The sequence below is a fragment of the Typopeltis vanoorti genome, chromosome 3 (assembly GCF_054136105.1).
Source record: "Typopeltis vanoorti isolate ZY-2024b chromosome 3, IOZ_Tvanoo_1.0, whole genome shotgun sequence".
Lineage (NCBI taxonomy): Eukaryota > Metazoa > Arthropoda > Arachnida > Uropygi > Thelyphonidae > Typopeltis > Typopeltis vanoorti.
This window is the reverse complement of record NC_143551.1, coordinates 34,429,765-34,447,803: the sequence shown is the minus strand read 5'-3', so window position 1 is coordinate 34,447,803 and position 18,039 is coordinate 34,429,765. Positions and strand designations below refer to the sequence as shown.

At 36.1% G+C, this 18,039-nt stretch overlaps 1 protein-coding gene across 1 annotated transcript in view; it reads left to right on the top strand.

Moving 5' to 3' along the window:
* Positions 1–4,133: 4,133 nt before the first annotated feature.
* ebo (exportin ellipsoid body open) overlaps positions 4,134–18,039 on the top strand; it is a 292,683-nt gene continuing 278,777 nt past the window's right edge. Inside the window, exon 1 of the mRNA XM_090415530.1 lies at positions 4,134–4,193. The gene's annotated coding sequence lies outside the window, so the exon portion shown is untranslated. The remainder of the gene's footprint in view (positions 4,194–18,039) is intronic.

Genomic DNA, 18,039 nt, shown 5'->3' with positions numbered 1-18,039 from the left:
TTTTTCACAGACTCGCTCTTCAATCACTTTATCATAGGCGCTCTGTTTCTGCACTATGTCTTTTCTATAGATATGCTGACGGGCATCACTCCTCTGAATTGGCTGTTACCATTCCTCCACTTTCTTCTATAGGAACTAGAGCAGCTGCTGGCCAAGACCCATACACTGTCAAGCCCCAAACACCAAACTAACCTCTCATCATCTTCCTTCATTTTATCCACCACTATTTCTTGGTACAATCTTCCCACTAAGTACAACATTCCACTCTTTAAGAAACATAAACAATAGACTACAATTTCATCTTAATCACTTGCCCACACATGACACTGTAGTGTTATAGGTCTTTGACCTTTCATGTGTGGGGTCAGTACCGTGACTAGCTTTTGATCTGCCCTATGCAAGATTTTATTTTTGGTCCCCTTCTTTTTTTTGAAAAAAAAAAAACGATAGAAATAGATCGGTGATTTTTACCAAAAATTACGGAATCAGCCACCACAGCGATAAATTTTAAAATGAAAATATAATACTAATTACTTTTTTATATCCCATTTTTAGCTCCCTTCGTGCTTTTTAATGATAACCCCACTCTGTGGGGTTATCATTAAAAAAAAATAGAACAGAAAATAGATACTAATATTTTCAAATTCACCGCCGTACTCTGGTCGGCTCAACCTGAACGAACAAAGCCGCTTTTTATCTAACGACTACAACTGACAATTGTTTGTTAACCCGTGTGATCTGTGATCGTAAAATAATTCGCATGATTTACTTAGTCCAGAACGAGATTAGACAAGAACTGTTAGCTAAGCTTCTTAGAATTTCAATAGAATACGAAATCACAAGTCATTATGATGATTCATCGATGAATTTGCCGAGAACAAAAAAAGTTCAATTAAATAATATTTTCGTTTAAAAATATATCGAATGTGTTGAAAAGCTATACTGTAATACCCTATTATTTTATTATTTATTTTCACAAAAATATTAAGGAGTGAAAAAAAAAATGTAAGAAAACCTTACACAGGGATAAAAAAAAAAAAAAAGGCTAGTTACAGCTATGTTCTTAAGTTTTGATCTCATGTAGAGGCAGAAGTAGCTTAGAACCCAACCTTACATCAATTTTTAGTTTACGAACTTTAAAATTAAAAAAAAAATGCATGGTGATATAATATACAAGAAGGCCTACACACTTTGTTACTTTTTATTTTTATAACGGCTGGTTTTGTTTTCTTTCTTTCTTTTTTTTTTCATTTTTTTCCATAGAGTACGAAATACACAAATAACGGGAACAAATTTAACACAAGCCCTTCTGTTATACCATCTAATTTCTAGTGGATGGCTTTGTTCTTGACGAATGGAATTTAATAAAATTTGGTATTTAGAATTTCTGGGAACATTTCTCGCGCTAGAAGTTTGGTAAATACATCTTGAAGCATGCAAAATTACATGTTATCAATGGCAACAAATAAACTGTCTACAGACTTAAGACGAAAACGGCTGTAGAATCGATTTTTCTGATAATTAGCGTACTGAAATAAACATACAGGGTAGGAAATGCCATCTAAAGAGGAAATAAATCTCGGAAAAATTTCTTTGTATATTTACAGTTATTTAAATAACCTTGTGCATACTTAAGTGTACACAAATATATTTAAATTTAAGTATATGTTTTCTTTCTAAAGGGGCAGTTTTATTTCTCAGTTATAAGACAGGATTTATAATTTATTTTATGTCAAGATTATTTATTGCGTCCATTTTAGTAGAGATCAAGTCCTTGGTGTCCTAGTCTAGGTAAATAGCGAGAGCAGAACAAAAAGTTCAAGAACAATCACAATAATTGTGAAATAAATAACATAATTATCTTAGAACAAAGGATGATATATTACTATAAACTTACCCTCTTCTTCCACCTCCTCTTTCTCTTCGTATCTGTTCATGTTCCACAATGAATAACCCAGGTGATCAGTAAAATTATTCAAAAATGAAAAACGACTCTTCATTTTGATAGTTCGTGCAAGTAATGGTTTGAAAATAAATGTCCCGTTCTTGCCCGATAATAAATTCCACTAGTTGAGTATATTGCCACTAACAAAAAAAAAAAAAAAAAAAAAAAAGCGATTGGTTGAACTATAATCTCTACTGTAATCCCCTGGGGCAACACCTCAGGGTATAATCCTCACAGGTTGTGACCGATTACTTAATCTTAGTTGATAGCTTGCTGTGTTCCATTAATAGACCTAAATAAACTCTTATATGAGTTTACTTTTTTATTGTTTTTATTTTTGATTTTTATAATAATAGCCAGGAATATACAATAATATAATATCAATGAACAAACTGAGAAATTCTTTCAACGATTACTCACCAACTACGTATATGTTACCAGTTCGATTTTTGAATGCCCAGAGAAAAATTACACTAAATGACAAAAATGCAGATTATGTGTGTGCGTGTGTGTGTGCAGTGGCGTAGCTAGGGGGGGTGCGGAGGGGGTGGTCTTCCCCGGGAGGCACTTTGAACCTTTTTGAACTTTTGCAGTTAATTCTAAAATACAGTCTCGAGAACTCAGTTCCAAAAAAAAAAAAAAACCAGCTAACGCCTTTTTATTCCTGTTACCACAGCAAATTTTCCTCACTATTGCTGTAAGTGTTGCTAGTTCTGAGAGGAGGTTTTCTAAATGTCGTCGACGATTTTGCTAACAGAAAAGCAAGAAAATAACATTTTAGAATATTGAACTTAAAATTTTACTTCAAAAATAAACATAGTGTTTTAATTTATTTCCCTATACGTCGTTTTGATTTTCTGTAGTATTTTTCGTGTGCATTGAGAGGGGCGGCAAACTCAGGGACAGCCCCGGGCGGCAAAGGCTCTAGCTACGCCACAGTGTGTGTGTGTGTGTGTGCGCGCGCCACTGTTTTATCTAATCTCACATGAACATATTTTAAATTTTGCTCATTCAAAGTAGCACATATTGTTAAAAGGATTATTAATTGCATTCAATAAATATTGCTGTCATCTACTTTTAAGCATGCAAATCCATATTATGCAATCACAAGTAATGCACAGCTTAAAATGGAGAATAATATATTATATTATTATATAATATATTATTATATTATATATTTTATATAGAATACTATACTATATTTATATAATTTATTATATAGAATACTATACTATATTAGATTATTATCAGGGCCGTTCGGTGGGTTTGCTCCGACGAACGGATGGGAATGAATAATACACTCAACATTTTTGTGCCCAAACAGTTGAGTGTATTATTCATTCCCTATTTTTCATGTCGATTATACCGCCCCTAAATTGTGCCGCCCTGGTTCATTGGACTTATTGAACCCCCGATACGGGACAGGTGATTATTATATGTTATTCTCCATTCCACGCTGTCTAATGGTATTTATTAATGGTATTGGGGTAATGGTAAACAAAGAGTTAAATTTCGAAGGCATATTGCAAAAGTTGGTGAAATAGCCCAACGAATTACTTGGATGTTGAAAAACACACTAACAAGTAAAGATAAGAAAGTCCCACTTTATAAGGTTATGATTCGACCTAATCGTGACAACTGCACACAGATTTGATCACTTGGGGACCAGTAGGTGATCGAAAAGATTCAGAGACGAGTGACAAAGATGGTGACAGGTTATCAAATACTCCCTATGAGGATAGGTTGAAGGTCTGTAGGTTAGTTGATAGGTAAAAAAAGGAGGACATTGTTCTCCTTTTTTTACCTAATTCTAATATTTCTAGATTCTAATAATTCTAGATGTTCTAATAATTCTAGATCCTAGTTTTGGTATTCTGATGGCTGGATTACGTGTATTGTGGAAATGCGGATTACCGTGGTCTTGCCCAGAAGGGACTTGAAGAGACCTAAAGGGCCATCTTTGGTTTATTGGATAAGATTCCTGGATTATAGCTTAGCTGCAATACTGAATGTACCAGTCAATCTTTTCTGGGTGGAATGGCATAAAAAATGTGTATTTTTAGTTGTTTGCAATGAAATATATGTCTTAAAAAATCATTTACTAAATACGGGTATATTTCTTTCCCTCCTGTAATCATTAATAGAGGTGGCGCAAATTCGTTGTAAGCTGCCATGCAAAAGGAAACGTGAACGCTCCAAAGTTTGGAGTGTAGTGGGAGTGTGCTGTCAAATTTTAACTCTTAATGAAGTAAGCTATGTTCAATTTGTATATTTTGTTTCCAGTTGCGCCGTTGTACTAGGTGTAATAGATTGGAGAATGGATGAGAATTATTTGTTCTAGTTCCATGAATATTAAATATCGTGTATCGGGTTTTGAATATAAAAATTGCGGATTGAATTTTGAAGTAATGTATCGTGACGTGAAGTTCAACACATCTTTAACCCTGCATGTAACCACTGTATTAAACTGAATGCGAAATACTATTTTGGAAACAGCAAGTTATTGCGTTGTATAATATATATATATATATATATATATATATATATATATATATATATTATACAACGCAATAACACACACACACATACAAGAGCTGGTTATGAGTTGAACTGTATTGGGAAGGGAGAAGCGGACAGCTGATTACTGTTATTTTAGTTTGTGTGTCCGTGAGGGAATCGAACATTTATTGTGACTATCGTAGTTTGATGCTCGATTTTTTCCTTTAGGAGAGTTAACTAAATATAACCAGATAATCATGTGCTACCAAATTAATAAAATGTCAAACTTATTAAGCAGTAAAATGAAGAATTCTTTCAGTGAAATGCATCGATCAAAATGGTTTTGTGAAATAAGTTACAAATTCAGCATACGCAGTTCAGTATACCTTTCTTGTTGCTTTTAAATATAATGCACTTTACTGCCATTTTATTTCAGAAAATTGAATTACTTTTTTAATTAAATTACGTTAAATTACTTTAACTGTATTCTTTCTTTGTGATCACTCTCCAATTGTGTTTAATAAGTTCTGCATGCAATAAGTCACTTATTCTTGATGTAGCTTATGTCATCATAGCATCAAGCTCATGAATGATATGAAAAACATTGTCTCCCAAAGAAGTTCCTTATGCTGTAGGAAAACGTGAACCATGATGAGTGCCTCCATACTACGCATGCAGAAGCATACTCAAATACCTGAGTTGAAATCTCATAATGATGTGAGTAATCTTTATATGGGGTTTTTTCAATGGAAGGCAAGTTAGTCAATCTCATACAGAGGTGGTAGGTTTTTTTCCCTTCCCAGTAACCCTAGTTTTTAATCCTATATGTATGCAAAATCAGCTAGAGAACACATGCAATTAACTCTTAGTGGACATTAGATGCTGTAGGATCTTCTCCACCAACTCAGGATTACAGAGTTGGTGGAGAAGAGTTATCATCTATAGTTTTCTGAAAAAATTTTAGATGATCATTCTATTGTGAGGCAGCAATACTAAAGGACATGGTTGTAGACTTGGTTATTCACATTTTTGCATTCATTATATTATGGAAATCTCAGCTGTTACACCTTGTATGTAATAATCTTAGCTGGTTGAATGAATAGGTATCTTCTCACTTTCCAACTTAGACTGCAGATTCAACTGTGGCATGGATGTTTGTGAATGTATTTACGTTATAGATGATTTTCATTGCTCAGTGTGAGACCACTCCTCTGCTTCTCGGAGACATGAAGCAGGTTATGTATGGTTTCAAAGGATTCTCAGATTATGGTTTTAAAAAAATGCTAGCATGTCCTTTTGAGTTATTTTTTTATAAGGCTTTTAATTTTTTTATTATATTCTCTACAGTTTCAGTCAATAATTTAACAAACACCTATGTTAAATTATTGATTAGACCACCAGTTTTGCTGTATTAAAACTATATGAATTTGTCCTCTGATGATGTTATAAATAGAATATTGCTTTGATCAAGTGTTTTTTTCCACTTGAGGTCAGGCCCGTAGAATAACAGTTCATCAGATCATTTCACTTTGGCATACTGTTTGAAATATAATATAATTTGTCTTTGTGTGTGTCAGATGATGACTTTAATATGAAGGTCAAAACATTGGGAAATTAAAGTAATTATTCCTAACATGGTTGTAGTCTCCATAATTTACCAAAATGAATGCTGATCACCTTGTAACACATGTCTGAGCAGGCGTGTATGGACAAACAGAACTTCATGTTTGCAGCAGTTGATCAAAGCATTTAATGATGGCTGTTCCTGACCACTAATATAGAGCAGGAAATTGAAGAGGATTTGTATTGGCAGTCACATACCCATATGGAAAGCGCTGATTTCTGCAAAGAACAGGAAAGTTTGTCTACAGCAGTGTCAGAAACACATGACTGGAAAATTGGATTGGTATACCAACGATAGACAGTTTGGCAAGAGTCCCATGAAACAATGAATGCAGCCTGCCTATTAAACAATTCAAGGCTCTAGAGGTGGTGTCGTGGTATAGGGTATGTGTTATTCATACCAAATGGGTACCCTGATATTACTGGAAGATCTGCTGTATTCCAAAGAATATCTGAATATTCTTGCCAATCAAGTCAGTCCTGCAATGTTGACTTTTTTAAAGCAGGTGACAATTGTTTCATAGATGACAATCCCACCGTTCATTGTGCAAGCATTCTTCAGTAGTGGTTTAATGATCAGGACAGTGACTTCCACCATCTGACCACCACAAAGCTCGGAACTGAACCCCATTCAGAACATATGGGACATGTTAGAAAAACAGATCCGGGAGCAAAGTCAACTCTCAGCCAGTTGAAGGACTATCTGTTGAATGCCTGGCATGTTGTGGACATAGATACAATCCGACACTTTGTGATAGTGCCATCTTGTGGGTATGTGGCACCCCTAGGCCAGTTTTTATCAATGCATTGTAAGACAAGACGGGCATCATAAAATTCTTTATTGTTAAAAGCAGTTTATAGTTATTATATAGCCAAAAAAAGTGCATATAGAGCATTTTCGGGGACACTGCTCATACCACTAACGCTTTGACTGGTTGTTCCTCTTTAACACTATAACTTTTTTTTAATGATGTTGGTGTCCCAAAGCCATTGCACTCTTAGGCTAGTGCCTTTTGTACCAAAGCCTCGGGTTGGCCCTGCCTTGTGGGATCTATGCTAAACCACATCCTGTAATTTGGGCTAAAAGAGGCCCGATATGATATTAAAGTTTCTAATTCAGTGGCCAGTATTTGTATTTCAGCGGTTTAGGCATAATTTTTAGTGAAGATAGTAAATTAAATGGAAATAGTCAACAGAATAAGCAAATTAAATTAAATAAGCCATTTTCTTTTTTTTTTTTTTTTTTTTTTTCACTTGGTTATACCTTTCAAACTTGTAGCGACTAGCTCTGATTTTAATAAGTTATGAAAAATGTGTCAAATCTTATTGACACATTTTTCATAACTTTCATTACTGGGTAGTGGTCCTTCCAGTAATGCTTAGCATTATTATACACACCCAAAAGTATACATACCTTTGCATTATGGAATACTAAGGCAATTAATGTAAAGTCATTAGCCTCTATATACAAGTATCTTAGTTGTGAAGATACTTAAAGTGTAAACTTTGTTTGCTTACACTTGAATATACAATAAACCAGGAATATAATTTCTTGGCATCTTTAATTTTCACTAGGAATAATTTAAGAATAAGCAAACTGGTATGGTATAATGACATAAATTTATATGGAATAATAACTTAGTTAAAACATTATCTAACAGTGTGTGTGTTGTAATGGATGCTCTTAGATGTTGATGATCACTCATATTGTTATTTAGAGGAGAAAACACATTTAGGAATAATAATCAACTTTATTTAGTTCTTAAATGATTAGACCCAGTGCTTTTTTTCTGGCATAACTCATTGGAACGGTGTTCCGACACAGATTTTTTTTTATTTTTCAAAAGTAATTTTTGAAATAATGTTTGTGCATACATAACACGTGCGCATACTTATTTATCTAAAAAATATCTTTATTGAATTGATGTAAATTTAACGTCATTTTTTTTTTTTTAATATTTGGTCTTTGGTTGTATATTTTAATTTGTTTAATTTTACATTTGATCATGTCCAAAATAAAAAAAATACTGAAGATAAATTATATTTAATTAATTTATGCGACTCCGTGACAGCAACAGCTGCTTTTATTATTGTTCCGGGCAACTCCAAGGAGTCGACAGACTCATCGAGGGAGGCCCTAACATCATGTCAAGAACAACTATTCGACATTCACACAGTATCTATCATACCTTGCCTTCAACTCATTCACGGTCATAGCACCCCACAACAGACTCTGGAAGCTTATTCCACTCATTCACTACTCTCCAAGTAAAAAACCTAGCTCTAACACCCTTGTCAACCACGCTCTTGCCCAGCTTCCATTCATGGCTCCTAGTCCTCCCACCACCAGTCATATTTTCAAAACTATCTTCTGGATCAATCTTATAGAAACCCTTCAGTAATTTGAATGTCTCAATCATATCATCCCTCCTTCGCCTATCGACCAATTTCTGCAACCCACAAATCTTCAACCTATTCTAATAAGGTTCATTCCACAGACCTGCTATCATCTTGGTCACTCGTCTCTGGATCCTCTCCACTTCCTCCCCATCACGAAGAAACCCTGTTGCCCATAACTGAGCACAGTAGTCCAGATGGGATCTTATCAAGGCTCGATACAGAGGAACAACAACTTGTTTGTCTCTGCATGTTAAAGTATTTTTCAGAAGCCAAGTGATTTGGTGAGCTGTTTTAGTAACTTTTGCAATGTGCCCCTTAAACATCAATTCCCTGTCCACCAACACTCCCAAATCCCTGGCCTCGTCAATCTCCTGGAGTACGGTTCCAGTAATGTGATATACTGCTCCCATTCTTTTTACTCCAAAGTGCAGAACCTTACACTTTGCCACATTAAATTGACATCCATTTTTCCTAGCCCAGTCCTCCAAACTATCCAAATCATCCTGTAAAATTTTGACATCCTGTGCACTCATAATTGCTCTACCCAACTTTACATCATCAGCAAACACGTGAACACTTCCTCTCAAATCCTTTCCTATATCATTGATGAACAAATTGAAAAGCAGTGGTCCAAGAACAGAGCCCTGTGGCACTCCACTAGTCACAAGCCGTCTTTTAGACTCCCCTCCTGAATAAACCACTCTCTGGTATCTCTCCTTCAACCACCCTCCTATCCATCTCACCAACCCTATATCTATCCCCATCTGCTCCAGTTTACTGATTAGGGTTCTATGTGGTATCATATCAAAAGCCTTGGCAAGGTCCAGTAGTATTACTGTAAACCCATTACCCTTATCCAGTTCAGCCGTCACTGTGTTATAAAACGTGAGCAAGTTACTGAGGCATAATCTACCCTTCACAAAACCATGTTGTCACCCATACAATATCCCATTTTCATCTATCCAATCCATTCTTTTCTTGACTAATTTCTATAAGACCTTGACAATGATTCCTGATATGCTAATCGGTCAGTAATTTACAACAGCAGTCTTGGAACCACCTTTTATGCAGTGGAACCATTTTCCCCTCTTTCCACCTGCTCGGGACTAACCCAGACCCGAGACCCAAATTAAACAAAATGGTCAAGGGTACTGACAATTCTTTAGCTGCTTCTCGTACAACACGAGCTGGTATACCATCCAATCATACAGATGTATTGACATTGAGATTATGCAATAGACTACTCACCTCCACTTCATTCACCACAATTCCTGTATAATCTACTGGTACATTCGTTTCTGCAATGTCACCACCTGGACGATATATTCTTGCAAAGTGCTCACTCAGTAACTCAACTTTAACAACTGATTCAGTTACCTCCCTACCATCGGCATTCTTTAAAATCATTCTGCCATGTACATTTTTCCTTATACTTGCTACATATCTAAAAAACTGTTTAGGATTCTCTTTAGCCTGCATGGCCAATGTTCTTTCGTAATCCTTTTTTGCTTTTCTTGCCACACTCGTTACCCTTCTGGCCTGCACTTTATACCGTTCGTATGCCTGCCGGTCACCTTTCTCCTTAAATTCTCTCCATAGTTTTCTTTTTTTGCAGCTGAAGCTTAATGGTGTTATTCATCCATTTAAACCCTAGTTGATTTATTATTCGGATTCTAGGTATACAGTCAGCCATTGCTTCATGCAAACACTTCTTAACTACCTCCCATGCACTATCGACTTCTAATCCTTGCAGTTGTACATGCAATGGCACTGAACCAATCAAACTCCTAAGCTTGTCATACTTTCCAGCCCAATAATTCCACACGTACCCTGTCTTAATTGAAAATTCTACACCTTTAGCCACCTCCCAAGTCAAGACCCTATGATCACTCTCACCGATTGGTGGCAATGTGGTCATTTGTTACAGCCAAATCCTCAGATGTAATTACTAGATCAAGCACTCTCTGACCCCTAGTATTTTCCATTACATGCTGTTGCAGATAGTTATCCCTTAATAACCGCATAAAATCCAATTCCTTCCTCCCCTGTGTCCTCTCCTCACTCCAATCAATGCGACCATAGTTGAAATCTCCCATAATAATCACCCTCCTTCCACTCATTTCTTCTGTTTGCTTGTGCATACTGTCACCACCATTTTTTCCATCACCTGGTCTATAGCAGCACCCAATTGTATATTTAGTTCTGCTAGCCACAATCTCACATCAAATGGCCTCAATTGTGCTCTTTTCTCTATCCTGCAATTCAACTTCTATTCTCCTTGGCTGCAGCTCATCAGCTATCATCAACAATACCCCCCCCCCCATTTTATTCTCCCTGTCATTCCTGAACACACTATACCCATCACATTCAATCCCACTAGCTATATCATGTACAGTCAGCCATGTTTCACTAATACCAATAACCTGTGGTCTGGAAGTGCCAACCAAGGCCAAAAACTCTTCCTTCTTGTTCCTAATACTCCTAGCATTAGTGTACATGAATTTAAGATCCCCATTAGCCCCAACCCTACCTTGATGCCTTATATTAACTAACCCACTCTGATTTGTTGTCCTTATTTGTTCGGGCATATTATATTCATTCTTACATTCAACTGCCTCCCTAAGGACTGTATATGTACTCCCCCCCCTTAATAAATCTAGTTTCCCTGAATTTGCACATTCACCACATTCAGCAACACTTTCTCAAGTCTTCTTACACCGTAACCATTCAAATGCAAGCCATCCATCTTATATAGATCCTTTTGCCCATCGAACTCACTCCACACATCCACAAATTCCACACCACTCGTCATACATAACCCACGCATAGTCATTCGCGATTATGGCCCTCCTTTTAAACATTTCACTGTCATACCATGGCAAAAGACTAATCATTCTAACTCTCTCACTTTTTTCTTTTGCTACCTCAAACAATTCATTCAGGTCTTCTATCATTTCCATTTTGTCTCCTTTCAAGTCATTCGTACCTGCCACAACAATCATTTCTTTCACCCTTTCCTTTTGTTCTCTAATAGACTCAGTTACATCCTTTATGGTCGCACCAGGTTGGTACGATTTTGTCAAATCCTCTACTATCACACCTCGTACTAACGAGTCTCCATACAGCACTCTATCCTTCATTTTGTTCATGTTCACACTCGTCCGTCTATTTTTCCTGTCATACACTTTTTATTATTGGCTGGTTCATTCAGTCGACTTTTGCTCATATGCTCTAGCTGCTGTTTTGCCCTTTGTGTCGCACCATTCAACAACGCGATCTCACTCATTGCATCTATCTCGTCTTTTTTATTCTCAGTAAAACCATTAATACTGTGATTCACACTTTCTACATTCATACTCTCACAATTCAACCTCGCCGTTTCTTGTCATATCCCTATTTTCTTCATTCTGAAGTTTGACAAAAATATCACACTCACGATCCAAAATACTCTTCAATTTCTCATCCTCCCTACATTTTCTACACACATTCACTCCTTTATTATCATCTAACCACACTCCACAAAGCATACATTTCGCAGCTAGTACACTGAATCATCTCTTTTATACTACCATTCTTTCATAAAGATGGCGAACCATCATTACTGGCCGCCATTTTCCTTCGTACTGGAGCCATACTTACTTGCAATGTATTTTATCAAATTATAAATTATAACACACCAAAAACACACAAAAAGATGCACTAAGAGACGCAAGGCAAACAAAACTACGCAATATTAAATAAATTTATCAACGATAACTGAAAATAATACTCATCTTATCTGGAGCTTTCACGAACACTACACACTACGAATCCCTCTAGCGGCGACAGCCCCAATAAAATATTATAACGACACACAAAATACTCTAAAAACATGAAAATCATTCTAATATACTATAAAAACCCTTTTCTAAGGAAAAACACGCTCAAAAAACACCAAAAATCACCAATTTTACACGATCGCTAAATTACACCGACCACTCACCATATAACCTCGAACCCAAGATCTGCTTTATATTTCATTTTCATTCATAATAGCTGCTTTATATTTCATTTAAATTAAGATTTGAATATCATTTTCGTTAATAAAAAGTTTAACAAGATGTGAGTTCAGGCACCTTTTTTCTAGAAAAAAAGCACTGATTAGACCAATATTTCTTCTTGGTCATTTTGTTTTGAGACTTTTAGGGGAATGTGCAAGATCTCATCAGGTCACTTATAGATGGTGCTAGTTAGGAATTTAGGATCACACTTTTTTCTGTACTGTCTTTGTCTTCTTGTTAGCATGCTTGCATGTATATGGTTATGATCTCTTGACATGTTTTCTCCTCTAAATAGTGATATACCAGATAGTCTTCAAACCAGTTTTATTGTATGGATCTGAGAATAACAGTTGATTTTATACTAGAGATCACTGATATCGGAGGTCCGAGAAAAATTTGGAGAAGGAAAGATAGGATTATTGGTAGAATCATGAAAAGAAGATATCAAGGGAAAAAAATGAATTAACAGCTAAAGATGTTTTGGTCATTCTTTTGGATATTGGCTATTCATAACTATTATTTTTGAGTAAATTATAATGTATGTGAATATTAATTAGAATAACTTTAATACTGCAATATTTGCCAAAGTCAAATTGACATCAGTGAACAAGGAACAATGATATCTGCACGCAGGTAAATGAGGCTGAAGAAAGGCAACCAAAGTTGTCTGTTAGCTGTTGGGCTGATGATCTGAGGATGAGTGCTTCCTGTATTTAGGACAATTTCATGGATTCAAATTTGTTGATGTTTGGAAAGTATTTTAGAGCTAAGGTAGATTCCAAGAATAGCTCTCATATTTGTATTTGCTGCAGTGGAGTAGAGTGGCCTTCCAGCATATCCTGTGGTGGGTGTCCAAAGCATGGTCAGCAAGTTCAGAGTAGTTGTAATGGTGGAACTGAAGGTAACTCGTGTTTAGAAATTTTTATATAGGTTGTCCTACCTGTTTGGCAATAATAGCACAGCTGGCAACTGTAAAGGACCTGGTAAACAAACACCTGGAAGGTTGAGGGAATGTGGCTGGTCTTTGGTGGAGCTGACAGGCATGGCAATATTTTATGTGGTATATAAGTGGTAAGGCTGACCATGCTTCAGACACCCACTGTAGGATATGCTGGAAAAAGGCCGCTCTACTTCACTGAAGCAAATACAAATATGAGAAGCTATTCCTGGAATCTGTCTTAGCCCTGAAAACTTTCCAAACCTCAACAAATTTCAGTGGATGAAACTACCCTAAATTTGAGAAGCACACATCCTCAGATCTGCTCAATGGCCAAAAACCACCCAATTTAGGAGTCTGAGCCCAACTTCGGTTGTATTTCTTCAACCTCATTTACCCAGTGTTAATGCCTGCATGCACATATTGCTCCTTGTTTGATGATGGTAATTTGGCTTATCAGATGTAAGTTATTCTAATTAATATTCAGTGTGCATTATAATTTCCTCAAAAATAATAGTTATGGTTTGGTTAGTAAAACAGAATAGGAGAGGAAAGTTTAGCAAAATGTTTTAAATGTTTGATATCAAGATGGCAAGAAAAAAGACCTAGATGATGAAAATCTAGGTGAATTAATGCAGACGTGCCTTAGAAGGCTGAAATATTAATCTGAAAATATTGGACTCCTGACAAATAACAAACTGATCTGGAGTTAAATTGATGATAGGAAGATAGTTATAGCCTAACTTGTAGTACTATCATAGTATCATGTACATTTTTCGAAGAGAAATATCAGGAATTTGATGATTATAGGAATGTGTAATCCCTACCTAACGTGGTTTTCCTAAGTTAGGTAGAAGAATGCAGAGGACCAACTGGGACTTCCAACCTAATGTCCAGTCCTCGTCTTGCAGTGTGCCCTGTTAATAGGTATCCATCTTGATAATAAATGAGGTAGAGCTGAGTATAATGGGACATAGCCAACCAAATTGAATTGCATTAAACCGAAAACAAAATGATGGCAGAAGATGAAATGTCACGACAGCTCAGGCATTGCCCAGAGTTAAACAAGGCAAACAAGTTTCAGAAAAATTAGATACCGGAACAAACTCATTATCAGCAGCTTCAAAAATAAGATTAATTTGGAAAAAAATTGTTGATTAGAAGTTAGTAATAATAAATTTAATCATGTAATGCTACATGATTAAATCGTATCTTGTACACTCCTCGACATGCATATCAGGAATTTGATATGTACTCTTTTAATCATTAGCTAACTACGTATTACAGCTTTCCAGAAAAGATGAGAAAAAAATTCATCTAACACCTATCAGCTTAATTGCATTTGCTGTTTAATGTCTCACAAACTGTCAGATATATGAAAGTAATTCATTCTGTTTAAGCTTTTAATGATAAAATAAACATTTATACCATTTACTAAATCACTTAAGGAATTGACAACGTAGATAAAAATATAAATTAACACTTTAATAAATATTTCCAATATTTTGGCAACGTCACATTGCCATCTTCAAAAGGAACTTGCAAAAAAGGCACGTGCAAGTAGGCACTACAGCACAGTAACTGAGAATGAAGTGATGAAGCTATTGTTCTCCTAAAATCCCTGATGGTGCCCCATAGCGGGCTTATGTCGGTGTTCTTGGCTGTTGGGCTGAAGGTCTGCTGATGTAAGCCTCCCAAATTTGGGGCATTCTCATACAACCAAATGTGTTGAAGTTTGGAGAGTTTCTTAGGGCTGAGGCTGATTCTATGAATAGTCTTTTGAATTTGTATTTGCCACAGTGTATTGCTGTAGCTTTCTTCCTCCATATTCTGTGGCGTGTATCCAGAGCATGGTCTGCAAGACCAGAGTGGATTTACTTGTGAAACCAGATGTAGCCCTTCTGTTCTGAAATTCTGATATTTGCTGTCCTGCCCAAATGCCCAAACAGGCAAGTTTGGAGATGGCAACGTGACGTTGCCGAAATATCGGAAATATTTTTTAAAGTGTTAGTTTAATTTATATTCTTATCTACATTGTCAATTCCTTAAGTGATTTAGTAATGCATAACCAACGTATAAGCTTGTCTGTGAGAATTTATATAATTTATCAATAGTATGCTGGTGTAACGTCTCTGTATTTTTTTTTCCTTATTAGAGTACGTATTTAAGTATGCTCCAAATTGATTCAGTCTTCTCTATATCCTTCTACCTAAATTTTTATCTTTCTCCTTAATACATATAACTCGGGTTGACCCCTAGGGATATTTCCTCTTCAGAAACTGGCAAATTTATATTTTAACTGTGCCAGCCAGCTTCTTATAACAAGAATATAATTCAGGCTCAGAGAAATATTCCTAGGTTTTAGGCATATACGTTAATCTAAATTCACACACAAGTATATAGATCTCGGTTCCTTACAGTCGTGACCTAAGATCTAATTTCTATTATATAATTTTCTAAACTCTTTCCCGCTATTTGGTTCGAATTTTATAAGTGGTAGGTTGACACCTCGAATTCAGGAAGACTCAGATTCAAATAACAAAACATGTTTATTAATACTGAAAGATAGGTACATTAAATCTTGTATCAAGTTATCAAAACTTCTGAATTTCTAGCTAAGTTAATGTCTTATGCTTATCTATACAAACTGTTCAATACTAATCTGATTTTCTCACATAAACTGACATGCAAAATCATGTAAAACAATGTTACACTCGAGTCAAGTTCCTTCATTCACTTTAAATAGATATTTCTCAAATCATTTCTCCCTTAGTTAAGTTTACTCAATTAACAAAGGGTTTTCACTATTTCAATCATATACATGTTAGAGATTTGTGATATACAATTCTTTGTCTAATAGAATTGGCTGTATTAATTACTCTATCCTATCAAAGTTCTCTAAATGTCCTCAGTCTTGCTTTATCAAGACACATCTACCCTCAAACAATCTCAAGATATAAAACAAAAGAATCTTTACTTTACCAAGTCCCTCTGAAGGTCTATTAGCCCACGTGTTGCTCGGGTCATCCTTCGTCTCGTGACTGAGTTGTTCCGTTCTCTGCTACCGGACACAAATCAAGAAATGGGCTGTTGCTATGAGCTTTCTCCGCTTGCTCTGGTGGGTCGCTCAGCGTTTGGCACCATTCTGCATGAGCTGTTGATTCTCATACAGATCTCCATGGAATACCTCTCAGCGCAGATCATGAATACGGCTGGCTGTCATCGACATAGCACCCTCGGCTTGTCCTATCTCTAATCCCTCGTCGAGAGTCCTCAATCTCCAAAATCCCCAAAGAAAACAGGAAAAAAAGCCTTGAGCTTGGCGCATATTGCCTTAAATACTTTTTCTCAATGCCCTCTTTTCTGTATTGTTTTTCGCATGATCCATAGCTTACATCACCCTTAGGTTGATCCCCCTTGCTTTCACTCATTACTATTAGGTGTTGTTTTCAAGGAAAAGCGATTATGTCAGCCTTCCCCGTAAGCTACAGCCTTCGGCGTTACGACAGGTACTTGCAGCTTAGACGTGACCGTTGATCCTATTAGTCATTTCTTATCTAGCGACTTACGATTTTATGATAGTTTGATAATACATAAATTAAGTCATTATTCCTTTACATAGAATGCTAATCTGACATTATTCTTGATTTTTAGCTTTCTGTTTTGCAATAAATTAATTCTAATATTTTACACATTCTGATATAACCTTTCACATACAATAATTTAGGTGTTTCTCATCTTCTACTGGTAAGCAGGTATTATGCAAATTTCTTTATTTTGTAAAGCTTGCATGTTAGATCCTGAATGAATAACTTGTCAAGAAGTTCTCCATTCAGTATCTAACACCGGCCTGGTTGGCCGAATGGTTAGCGTATCCACACTCCAGCCACGTAGCTGCAGTTTCAAATCCTGCATAGGCATGGATGTTTGTGATTGTCTTCCACCTTCATACATTCATTCATCCAAGGATAGATACTCCCCCAATATGAGATCGGTTGCTGGACGGGAAGAATATCGACAGCGCATGGGAAGTATTTAAACAGTACTTAAATGATGCGATATCGGAATGTGTCCCGAGAGTTCGAAGAATAAATAGGGTAGGAGTCAAACGGATATGTAATCTTATTAAGCAAGAGATTCGTAAGAAAAGGATGATGTGCAAGGACAGTGTGCATCATCCTTGTGCACACAGTATATATATATCTGTTATGAAAATTATAAGCAGCAGGCTAGAATAGTCGCAACTGTTGTATGGAAAGCAAAGTCTGAGTATGAAAATAAATTGGCTCTGTGTGCTAAAGATAACCCACAAGAATTCTATCAATATGCTGCAAGTAAAAGAAAGAATGGATATGAAAGAATAGTTCTTCTAAATGCAGATGGTGTTGAGGGTTACAGATGCAGAAGAGGGTGTTCAACTAATGAGTTCCAATTTTGTTAAAAGTTATCAACCTGATGTACGTGACATTGAGCTCACTGCTACATCTTCACTCGATGAAGAAACTCAGGTGTATGAGGAGGATGTATTAGAGCTGTTGCACAAACCGAATAAGAATTCGGCAATAGGGACTGATATCAGTGTGCTAAAAGAGTGT